Genomic DNA, 12,017 nt, shown 5'->3' with positions numbered 1-12,017 from the left:
TTCAGTGGAGGAGGAGGGAGGGAGGCGGCTTGCGCACGCGCACTCCCTCACGTAAGCTCCACTCGCTCAGTCAGTCAGTGCCTCCCTCAGTCCAGCAGTGAGTGTGAGTCAACGAGCTGAGAGGGACCCCGGGGTGAGAGGCGGACACAAGCACCGGCACAGTTAAACATTACATACATACTATATTATTATTATTATTATCATCATCTAACCAGCTAACTCATCTTGGCAGACGCTCCCCAAGGTTTCGTTAAGTAAGTGTACTATATCTCCATTTATCTGCACTCTTCTCCTCTCCCTCCTTCCAACCGCCGCCGCCACCACCACCACCTTTCTCCCTCTTTGACCCGAAGAAGCTGCCGGACTCTTGGTTTGCTTGTGGTGTGTGTGTGGCAGGGAGGGCAGGGCAGGGCAGGCAGGGCAAGGCAGGCAGGGGGGTTCTTATTGTGAAGTACAGTTGGAAAGTCTTCCTGGGTTGTGAAATGTTGTAATTGTCGGCGTGTGTAAATGTAAAGTGTGTGCAATGTAAAGTGGCGGAGAGAGAGCGAGGAGAGCTATTAGGTATCTCGGAGTGTTGTCTCTTTTTTTTCTTTAGAGAAGCGAGTTATGTTGAATTTCTTGCTCGATGCTGTGTTTTTTTTTAAAAAAAGGTGTGTGTGGGGGGGGGGACAGTTGCACGTCGTCGCCGCTCGGTGAGGTGCGGGGGGTGAGGTGAGAGGGGGGGTCCGCGGCCCGGGTGGGGTGGGGTGGGGAGGGGGGGGGGTTGCAAACGTGAGTTTATCTTTTAGAGAAGTGCAACAAAAAAAATGTTCCCAACTTCCCCTCCCCCACACTTTTTTTTCTCTCTCTCTCTGAACGCAAGACCGTGACTTTATTTTGCGGTTAAAAAAATCCCAACTGGACGAATTTGAGCCGCCCCCCCCCCCCATCCCCTCCCCCACAAACCCCCCCCCCCCCCCCCCCCTCAGCCCACTCCCTCCTTCCCTCTTTTTTCCCCCTCCTCACTTTTTTTATTTTAGCGCTCAGACCCATTGGAAGGAAGTCTTGTCCGAAAACCGTAGTGTGTGCAACAAAAGAGTTAACAGCCGAAAACTGTACTTGTGAGGGGAGACTCCGGAGGATTTTTTTCTGAGGCTCGACGGGGAATAGTGGGCAAATGTAGCCGACCGTTTCCTCAAAACTTTTTTTTCCCCCCCTGTAAAACGTGCTTTAAGGCGACGCATTCTCATGTGACTTGACTTTTTGATAATTAATTGGAGCCGAGGTAGGGCCGCGAAGAGACCAGAAACTGTATCCCTTTAAACAGAGTTTACAAACTGTGGGGCCCTGGGAGGAAGGTGGCACTGCTGTGCATTTCAGAAATGGAAAGATGATGAAGAAACCCCCGGCAGTGGAATTAAACCGCTGATGTGTTCAGTGGGGGTGGGGGGTGGGGGGGGAGATCCCATCATGGTTGGAGACAAACGCCTTAAGCTCATCCAGTCATTTTGTTCAGTGTTGTCTCTACAATTGTTTTGTGGTACGGCAAAGGATGTAAAGAGGGTTTTTTTTTCTAGCAGATGATCATTAAAGTACTTTTCTTCATAAATTGTAGCATTCATTGTGTTGGCTGATTTTTTTAAATAGAAAAATCCGTCGTATCAAATTTAGTCTGTCTGCATGTAAAAGCAAGGTTTACTTCAACAAAAGCATGTTTAAATCACTTATTATGGGTATCTACATAATAATAATTAATAATAATCTTTTGTGCAACTTAACATTGTCGCCAATGTCTTGTTTATTAATCTTAATGGTACAATCAAGATTACAATTATTTAATGTGTAAGAGTTTTTATATGGTGAAACAAATGAACATTAATATAATATGTTTTAATACACAACAATCAACTGTAGTTGGAAGGAGCGATGTTGCAAGCAGTCAGTTCGACTACTTTCCCTTGATTGATTAGATTGGGATTGTTTTGGGGGTGGGGTAAAAGTAAAGAAAAGGTTGCCAGGAGTAGATAAGATTGTGAAACTATTGATTCAAGGTAGTGAAGCCAGACCCTTTCCACATGGGTGTATTTTTAAAACCTCGTGTTTACACATTGTATCAAGTTTTTTTTTACTTTAATAAGTGCTTAAATGTAATTAGATTCTCAAGACTACTGAAGAATTTTCATGAAATTTTCACAGGCCTGGTAAAGAGATCCTCAGTTCGTGCTTGGATGTTGGTTGGTTTAAAAAGGCTGAATCAGCAATTTTGTGAAGCGAATGGTTTTGTCCAAGTATCTTTGTGGAAAGTAGAAAGTGTTGACAATCTAGCAATTAGTGCAAGCCTAGAAAACGTGTTGAGCGACATACTCTTGAGGCAATGTTCTGCATTTCTTTTACTGTATAGTGGTGTTGAGAAAAATTGTCAAGTATTGCAGATGTAATTTTATATTGGCAACTGGTGCTCTTTTTAGTTCCAGATTTTGTTTAGTGTTTCATTAATTTCACGCTTAAGGTACATTTAATCATTGCAGAAACATTATCAGTGAATATATATGTGCTTTGTTACTAAATGGTAGAATCTGTTTCGGGGATTAAGCACCAAGTTCTGATAGCATCGATAATTAGTCTTTAGTTTTTTAGGACTCAATAATTATTTACTCTGAAACTCTTTTTTTTACTTGTGTAAATTGTCAGTATTTAAAATTATTATTAGCATATCAAGAGTGCTGTTTAAATTGTTCTTATTAAAACGCTTTTGAAGAAGGGGTTAAAGTGAAGTCTAGAGAGTTAATCTGCCCTCTGTAATGCCTTTCTTCTCCAATTTTACAATGCCTTCCACAACTACATACAACTAAGACTATCTGTAGTTTGGATGGATTGGAAAATCTCTTAATGGTGCTGCTCCTTTGCTGATGTGCTTGAAAATGGTACAGCAGTTTTCCTTCTGAGACGCAGCAGGCATTGATAAAGCTAGACTTGTGATGGGAGGAATAAGTATAAATGTCTGTTCAGACTAGGTGATCATGTTTTAACCTATGGCTCCAAATAGGGTGACCAAAATTTGTAGGTGATTAATTATGTAAAACTAAATTGATATTAACAAATGGTGCAAAGCATTAAAAAAAGCTAATGCTGTACTAGGCAGATTAAGATCACCTTTGTTACCGGATTATGTCTTAATTTGCATGGTAAAATAAATTGCGGTGCCAAGTAAGTGCAATTTATGGTAGTTTATCTCACTGCAGTTTAAGAGAATCTTTTGACTAAGTGGGTCTTCAGCCAGGAGTAGGGAAAGGTTTGACTTTTAAGTTTCATATGTAATGAAAATGCAATTATATAAATGCTAATGCTTATTGGAGGATAAATCCGCTCTAATTTTTCATTCTTACAGTACAATGCAAATTTACATTTATATAGTGCCTTTCACATCAGGAGGATGCCTAAAATGCTGTTTGGCACTTCAGCTGGGGGAACCCAGGCAGATGGGTAGGGGAGAGATGACCAAAAGTACGGTCAAATAGGTAGGTCTGGAGACAGACCTTCAGCGAGGGTCGCAGGGATAGGGGGCAGATAGGGTGGGGCAAATGATGTAGGCTGGTGCTGACTAAACAAAAGGAATTGCCAGGGTTGAAGGAAGTAACAGATGTGGGGTGGCAGTGAGACTGTGGAGATTTAAAGGTGAGGATAAGGATCTTAAACTCAATTCACTGAGGAATAGGGAGCCAATGTAGCCTAATGAGGATGGAGTTGAAAGGCTTGTGGAGCCTGGTTTGGAAGAGGACACGGCCTGCAAAGTTCTGGATAGTCTGAACCCTGTATAGGGAAGAGCTAAGGAGTTCAGGAGCAGAACTTTGGTGTAGTCAAACTTGGACATGACAAAGGTGTGAATAAATAAAGGTTGTGAAGGCCCGAGGGGAGAGGGAAACCTGAGAAGTTAAGAGCTCGGATTTGGGGTTTGAAAGACAGTTGGGAGTCAGACGAGACAATGAGGTTCTGCACCGGTTCCACAAGGTGGAGTGATCATCCACGTAGGTTGATTCTGTCAGCACCTGAGGTAAGAAGGTGCTTAGGGGAGCCAAGCAGGAAAGTCTGCCTTGTCAACATTCAACTGCAGATGATCTACTCCCATGCTGTGCCCTGAGTTTTTTTTTTGGAAAAGTAGGTATACACCCAGTTTGGTGACGATGGTCTTTCCCTTCCCTTAATTCCCTTCCTTCCCTCACCCCACCCTGACAGCTTCTGCTTAGAATCCCAACAGAGCAATTATACATGCTTCCCACCACATTTGGTGCCCGCACAGTTATGTATACCAATTGTAGTCCAGGAATTCTGGCACGAATGCAGTTCTTTTTCAAGCCTTATTTTCCAAAGAGTTATTTTTATGCATGCTGTGCAGTGAAGGTTGAATATAACTGCGTGAACTTTATTTTCTTGGTTGAAAGTACAAATCCCTGAAAGACAGCAAATTAATATAGCATAGTTGTATAGGATTTTGGTTGACCACACCTCTCAGGTTGACAAAAACACTTTTTCACAGATAAATGCTCTTGAGATATCCCCTGATGCTCAATTCTACATCATTTCCTGATTAGGAATGATGGACACCAACATTGTCATCTAGTTTTTTCTAAAAAAAGCTATTGTCATTTTGCAGTTTGGCACAGTTGGTAGTGCCTTTGCATCTTGAGTCAGAAGATTGTGGATTCAAGGCTCACATTGGGACTTTCAGCTCAAAATCTAGACTGACACTCCAATGTAGTGCCGGAGAAACATTGCATTGTTTCTCCTGCTGTCTTGGCCAACAGTTCCCCCGGATAAAATTTGGTCATTCAGTTTTCAGCTACTATACTCCTAACCTCCAGAACTCATTCCTTCTACCTTTCTGTCTCATTCTCTCTCTTTAAATTTTGTTTAAAATACACAATCGATGCACTGCAGTAAATCACATGATTTGCTTTGAGTTTCAGGTAGTTGTAAAACAAAATGCATGTGTTCACTTTTGTGAGGTCTAGTATCATAGATTGTAGGAGTTTTGTGCAGTACGGTTTCATTTTTTCAGTGAATTGAATAGGAAAGAAGAAAGGTGGTCACATCCTTAAGAATGCACTTTTGTTCATTCTGCCTGAAAAGTAGAGTTAGAGTTGAAAAATGAGGTATTCAATGTGATAGTTGTTACTGGTGATACTTTTACATACCTTTGGAAATTCTGCTCTCTCTGTAGAAGGCACACCCCACTACCCCCCCCCCCCTCTTGAAAATAATTACCCTTAAAGCTGCCTATGACAGCACTGAAATTATGTAGCCATTAGTACTTGCTACCCTAATTCTATTTCATTGAATGTTAACTGCCTAACTAGAAATTCTAAAATTGAGTTTTATAACTAGCAATCATATGTCGGATCGAGACTTAACAATTTTCAAGAAGGGGAGGAAAAGTTAACCTATGTCCAGAGATCAATGGAGAGAATTTCTGACGATGTGATGTTGCATTGAATGTTGCAGTTATTGCTTCTTGCCTTATTTACCAAAAGCTCCCTAAAATTATGTATAGCATAAAAGGCTTAGATGGATTTGGGTGCATACAGTTCACAATGAATACTTTTAAATAAAGATACATCATTGCTGAAAATGTCATTTGTTTTATTTGATGAAATTAATGACTAGAAGTGGGATTCCAGGAGGGGATTGATCTGTGCAGAAATAGTGAGCTTCAAATGGTTGAGTCGAGACTTTTTTTGCGACGTTTATGACATTGATGTTTTGTGAGAAGCTTGTAGAGCTGTTCTGGGGGGAAAAAAAGTTGTAATTGTACTTTATTCGATTTGAATCTGGATAAAATGAAGCATCTGCAGCTATATTTTAAAAAAAAAGTAGAATTCTAAAATGGCGTATCTTAAAATCCAAAGAGCACAGTTAGGGTTTGTTTGGCTTTTACACACAGCACACATTTCATATTTTAATCTTGCTCTTGGATAAATGTTTTGTTAGCATTTGAGTGGCTTCTGGATTTTAACTATAGGGTAAGCTCCCTTTTCGTAACTTTGATCACTTTGATTTTGTTTAAAGGTTGTTTAGCTACATCACTGTTAAATTTGATTATATATAAGCCTTCTTCCTTAATAATTCTTCTTTGAGGATGATAACTAAGGATAGCAAAGGTATAGTAGAGTAATAATAATAATCCTTGAACTTGATACAGCGCCTTTTCACATTTTCTAGACTCCTTAAAGCGCTTCACAGAATAGACTAAAAAGTGAATTGACTGTATATTTGTGGGTGAAACGCGGCAGCCAATTGCATACAGCAGTGTCCCACAAGCAGTCGTGGATTGAAGTGACCGCTTTTATTTTTTTTGAAGGATTATGGTCAGGCGTGTGGAGTAAAAAAGTAAGGAAACTTGCCCAAGGTTTCACCCTGCTGGGAATTGAACCCAGGTCTCTCGCTTGCGAAGCGAGTGCTCTGACCACTGAGCTACAGGACTCCTCGGTTGGGAGTGGGGGACGAGGCAGACACCATTCACAATTAGAAGAGTAGCTGAGAGAGTGCAGAAAATGAATCAACGAGTGGCAGGTTGCGCTTCAGGGTTCTATACTTAAGTCACTACTGACCATAGCTTTTTTAACAATGATTGAATGTGAGAGGAGTTGTGTGGAATTTTGATAACCCTCAAACGGTTAGACTGGCAAATTGTGAGAAGGATTATATAAGACTAGCTGTACCTGTTGCAGCTTTACTTGCAACCAGAGGATCCAATATGGAATGTAGATTAACACACAGTCGCACACATAGACATTTAGTCTTTATCTATACTCAGCCTTGGAGGACACCTTTTTGGGAGGGCTCCTTTCAAAGCTACGCTAACCAAAGGGGTTTACGGTGTGATGTGGCAGGTCCTTGAATTATTGCAAGGCTTCCGCATAGACAACATTTGCAGTTTTTCCTCCTTCGGCTATGATGTACAGGTTTTGAGGTGAACCCACACGTGAATTGTCCTTGGGAAAAGCAGTGCGTGTTCAAGAAAAGGCCAGCAACCATTAAGCTCTGCACCAATGCCTGTTAATTGACATGGCACAGCACATTCAAACAGGGAATTGGAGCCTTTTGAACTCAAACGGGTAGTCACTTGGGAGCAGTGGGATGCGAGGAATGAATACATCTTCCCCTTTGAACTGACCAGTCAGAATATTTGCTTCCATAACATGTGGCATCACCTGCTTTACCAACAAGCTTGTGCCAGAAAGAAAGAGTATAACCTGAAGGGGAAAACATTCAATGGAGGAGCAGCGGGATGGATCTAGGGTTATAAATGCATAAATCATTAAAAGTGAGGCAGAATGTACAGAAAGTTATTAACAAGACAAGTGTGATTCTGGGATCCATAAACCGGTGTATTGAATGTATAAATCAGGAAGTTGCATTAGAATTGTATTTAGATTTGTAGGAATAGTTTTGGGCTCCCCATAGAAACGGAGAGAGTGCAGTGATGGATTCACTAGTGTACCAGATATGAGACAATATACATATGAAAAGTGGTTGGCTAAATTTTGAGGAGTAACTATCATCCTTGGAAGGTTGTAGACAGAAAATGATCTCTGCTATTCTCTTTGCTCTGACTGTTTCTCTTCCCCCACCCCACCTTTTGCTTTTGTGTTTTTCTCTCCCTCCCCACTTCCGACCACCACCCACCCCCACCCCATTTTTGAATCTTTCTCTCTTCCTGCTTCTGAACACTCTCCTTCCCCCTGCTCTTGTTTCTCTCTCCCTCCCCCTCCACTTTTGTGTGCGTTTCTCTCTTTCCCATCCTCCCAATCCCTTCAGACTGTCACCTGATTGACTCAAAAAAATAATTGTACTTTCTTCATGGCTCTTTGTAAATATTTTGCATATGATTGCTGCAGTTCACTATTTTAAATTTAAAAACCTATTGCCTCTAGTAAGGAACCAGAGGAGGTGATTCAGTCCATCGAACCAGTTCTGTCATTCATCAGATTCTGTCATATAATTTCATCCCAGTTCCCTGGTCTTTCTCAACATAGATTTACCACTGATGTATATCTCCCTTTTAAACATCCCAATTGTACTTAGAATTGTAGATTTTTTTTTACAATATACATAATAAAGTGGACAGAAGAGAGCATGTGTTGGAGTTTGCTGATTACATTAAATTGACTGGACTGCCAAATTGTGAGGAGGATATTGGTAGATGGCCAGCCAAGTGTCAGATGCATTTTCTCTTAATTAAATGTAAGATTATTCCCATTTCTCCTTTAATCCCATTTCCATGGTTTTTCTTAAGATACCGTTACCCCTGATGTAATTTTCTCCCTTTTAAACATCCTAATTGATTCTGCATTTTATGGATATTCTGAGTTGGTGCATTCCACATTCTTGCTACCTTTTATGTGAAGAATTGTTTTCAAATGTCTATCTTCTTACACTAGTTTAGCAATGATTTTAAGACTATGTCTCATTGTTTTGAATCCCTCTTCAAGAATGAAGAATTGTCCTTTATTGGGCTTGTCAATTCCCCTCATTATTTTAAACACATATCAACCCTTCTTCAGATGTAGGGAATCAAAGCTCAGTTTCTCATCCTCTCATCATAGCTAATTCCCTTTATCCCAGTTATTAACCTGCTGAATCACTGTTGGGTGCCCAAAATTGAACCTAATACTTCAAATGAAGTCTGACCAACTCTTCATACAACTGCAGCCCTTCCTAGAATCTAGATTTAGACAATTTTATATTGCCATCTCCTTGCTTTTAAAATCTGTATGTAGACAAGACCAAGACACTCCTGTCAGCGACTTCTCACCTTGGGCACTACTGCATCAGCCTGCATGAATGTTCACTCCACCTCATGGATCTGGTGTGGAACTTCACTGTCACATGTTTTCATTTAACATATTAACCTTCAGTTAGTTTTTTCAATATCAATATCTTATTCATAATCCTTACATTTAGTATAGTGCCTTTCACGTGGGGAGTACATATTGAGGCACTTCACAAGATATACTGTAAAGTGGAGTGACTGTTTCTGGGTGATTACTGCAACCAATTTGCGCACAGCAATGTCACACAAACTGCCATGAAGTGGATGACTTCATTGAATGATTTTAGTTGCAGTATTGTTGACCAGGACTCTGAGAAACTATCTTCTCTTTTCAAGTAGAATCTTTAAAGTCCACCCGAACAGCCAGACGGGGCCTCATTTTAACTTCCGATCCAAAAGACGTCACCTCCACAACAACCCAATACTTCATTGTAGTGTCTGCATATGAGTTTGAAATCCCAATGTGGATCTTGAACCCACAACCTTCTGATTCAGAATCGAGAGTGTTACCAATTGAGCCATAATGGCGTTCCTGAGTGAGGAACTGATTGCTTGCAACACATTGAACTATTTATCTGGATGAGTAAGTCTTTCAAAGCATTGGCTAGTTGTAAAGGATGTGCCTGGGCCAGTTGTTATTGAGATGCAGGAAGTCTGAAATGAGTGTTTTCCTTTATTAATCAAAGATCAAGAGAATAACCATTGTTTCTTCCACTCTAATATTAAATTATACAGGGGCATGAGTTAACATTCGTCTCAATGTTGGTGCAGAAATGGCCGACGATATTAAATCGGTATTGCTCAATTAGAATTGCAGATTGCTTTGCTCAGGTTGTGAAAGGGAGGCATTTCTTCACTTAGTGAAAGGGGCATCTACGAAAGACAATTTCCTGCTTATGTCAAAAAATAATTTGGTCAGCAGGAGAAACGTATGCCGCCTAAACATGACTTGCTGATATAGTCAGCTCAAATCCTGTAATTGATGACGTGTCTGGTTGTTATTAAGTAAGTAAACACAGTGTAATTCTCAGATTACCATTGGAAGCATGCATTTCTTCTCTTCTCTCGCCCCCCCCCCCCCCCCCCATAAACTGTAACTAGTCAGCTTCTGCCTGTTGATTATATTTACAGGAGGGTGTTGATTGTGAAATATTCATTAGGTCAAGCATTGATCACGCTAATTTTCTGTAGCTGCTTTATTTAGCCATTCCTATATATTCTGCAAAATAACCATTAGACAGCAAATTATCTGCATTAATTGGGACACCCCATGCTGAATAAGCAAACCCTGCAGATACTTGGATATCAAGCAAAAATCAAATTGGCTACATCATTGACTAAGAATATATTCCATCAGGAAACATATCTCTTCCATCACTATTAGTACTACACTGTCTGTCCTCCTCTCTACCCAGCCTCCCCTCCATCATCCCCTCTATCTCTTGACTTGAATCCTGTTCTGAGGATCAGTAATATTGTCAGAAATAAACACCTGAACTGTGTTCTGGTCAATTGATTATTGAGGTTGTACTACTAAGAAATAACTCATAGAATCAATGTTGCAGGAGGTCCTGTGGGATCCAATCCTTTTATCTGGCCATAATGTGGCTCAACTTCTGTTTTATGAATTTTTGATTTGATTGCATCTTACATGTAGCTTTCATGCTGTGTCTGGAGTGGCCCACTTTGGAAAGTCAAGTGATAATGACAGATGGCAAAGACAGATATTGCAAGATTTTGTTTCTAGAATGGGATTTGTGGTACTGAATGCTAACAAGTCAGCACAGTGGGTGGTTTGCTTAGGGGTGAGTCTGATTAGGTGAGCTTGCAAGGAGCTGATAAAAAGGCATGACAATTTTGCAAACTAACCTACAACATAAGCTCAAGATAGTGCAACAACAATTTAAAAGAAATGTCTACATTACAAACTCAGAAGATTTTGAATAATTTCATAGCAAGTGAATATCCAATAAATGGCAATTTGAATCTCTTCCAGAACACAAGATGTATAGTCTAATGTTACTAATGAGCATAAAGATTTAAGTGCCCCAGAATGAGGCCTTTTTTGTAATAGTGGAGAAAGATCACTTGGCCAAGGGTGTGATTTTCTTTAAATGATCGTGTTTGCAGGTGGTTTTGCTTTGTAATTGCAGTATTCTCGATAATTTGTATTTACATAGTGCCTTTCATGTTGAATAAGCTTCTTGAAGGACTTTGCTAAACAAAATTGATTCGAATTGAAGCGATTGTTATACAACAGTACACAATTGTATGTCTGGAGGAAATCTCAAAGCGATGCACAAAGCTGAGGGAGCACGAGTTGGAGTTGAGAGGTACTGAAGGGGGTGGGAGTGGGAAAGGTGACTGCAAAGGTAGGGCTTTAAAGGTGGGGAGGAATGAGACGAGGCACAGAGATTCCAGGATCGAGTTCCTGAGGTTTGGGGTACAATAGCTGAAAGCTCATCAACTGATGATGCAGTGGATTGTGAAGCTGTTGGAGGGAGTGTTTGGGTTTTAGGGTTGCAGACATTTGGGGAGGTTGTGGAAGGATTTGTGGTATGATGAAGATCTTAAATTTGATCTGCAGGATGCTGAGCCGGTTGAGCCAATTGAGGATGGAGGTGATAGGCTTGCTACTCCCACCCTCCTCAAACTACTGTTCACTGAATGTAGGGACCTGCCTGGTTGTTATGGTTGATGGGGTCTCAGAGGCAAGGTAGGATGAGTCTTTGGAGGCATTTGAAGGTAAGGGCAATATATTTAATTAGATCTTCTGGGGAATGTGGAGCCAAGCAAGAATTGGGTGACACACTTTTGGAGCCTGGTCCAGGAAAAGGGACAGACTGCAGAATTGTGGATGACCTGCAGCTTGTGAGGGATGAGCTGTGGAATCCGGCGAGCAGAGTGTTGGAATAATCAAGTCTGGACTTGAAGACGGGGTGAGGGACTTGGCAGCCAGAGGAAGAGGAGGAGGCAAGCAACGAGGTGAGGGAAAGCTGAGCGAATGAGAGCCCAAGAATAGGGTGTGAAGGAGAGTTGGAAATCGAACAAGACACTGAGGTTCTGCTGAGGTGAATGAGGAGAAGGTGCTCATGGAAAATGAGTAGGAGAACCTTGGTCTTGTTGACATTCAGCTGTAGAAAGTTAGAACTCATACAACAACAAAATTACATTTATAGAACGCCTTTCACGTTGGGAGGACGTCCCA

General features: G+C 41.0%; 1 protein-coding gene across 3 annotated transcripts in view; it reads left to right on the top strand.

Moving 5' to 3' along the window:
* The first annotated feature begins 69 nt into the window (after positions 1-69).
* The window catches only part of LOC103181196 (growth factor receptor-bound protein 10), an 82,929-nt gene continuing 70,981 nt past the window's right edge, over positions 70-12,017 (top strand). For all 3 annotated transcript variants that reach the window (XM_007897492.2, XM_007897490.2, XM_007897491.2), the window contains exon 1: positions 70-254. The gene's annotated coding sequence lies outside the window, so the exon portion shown is untranslated. The remainder of the gene's footprint in view (positions 255-12,017) is intronic.

This window comes from Callorhinchus milii, unplaced genomic scaffold (genome assembly GCF_018977255.1).
Source record: "Callorhinchus milii isolate IMCB2004 unplaced genomic scaffold, IMCB_Cmil_1.0 Scaffold2, whole genome shotgun sequence".
In the NCBI taxonomy this organism is placed as follows: domain Eukaryota; kingdom Metazoa; phylum Chordata; class Chondrichthyes; order Chimaeriformes; family Callorhinchidae; genus Callorhinchus; species Callorhinchus milii.
The sequence above is the reverse complement of the archived record's forward strand: the minus strand, read 5'-3'. Positions and strand labels throughout refer to the sequence as shown.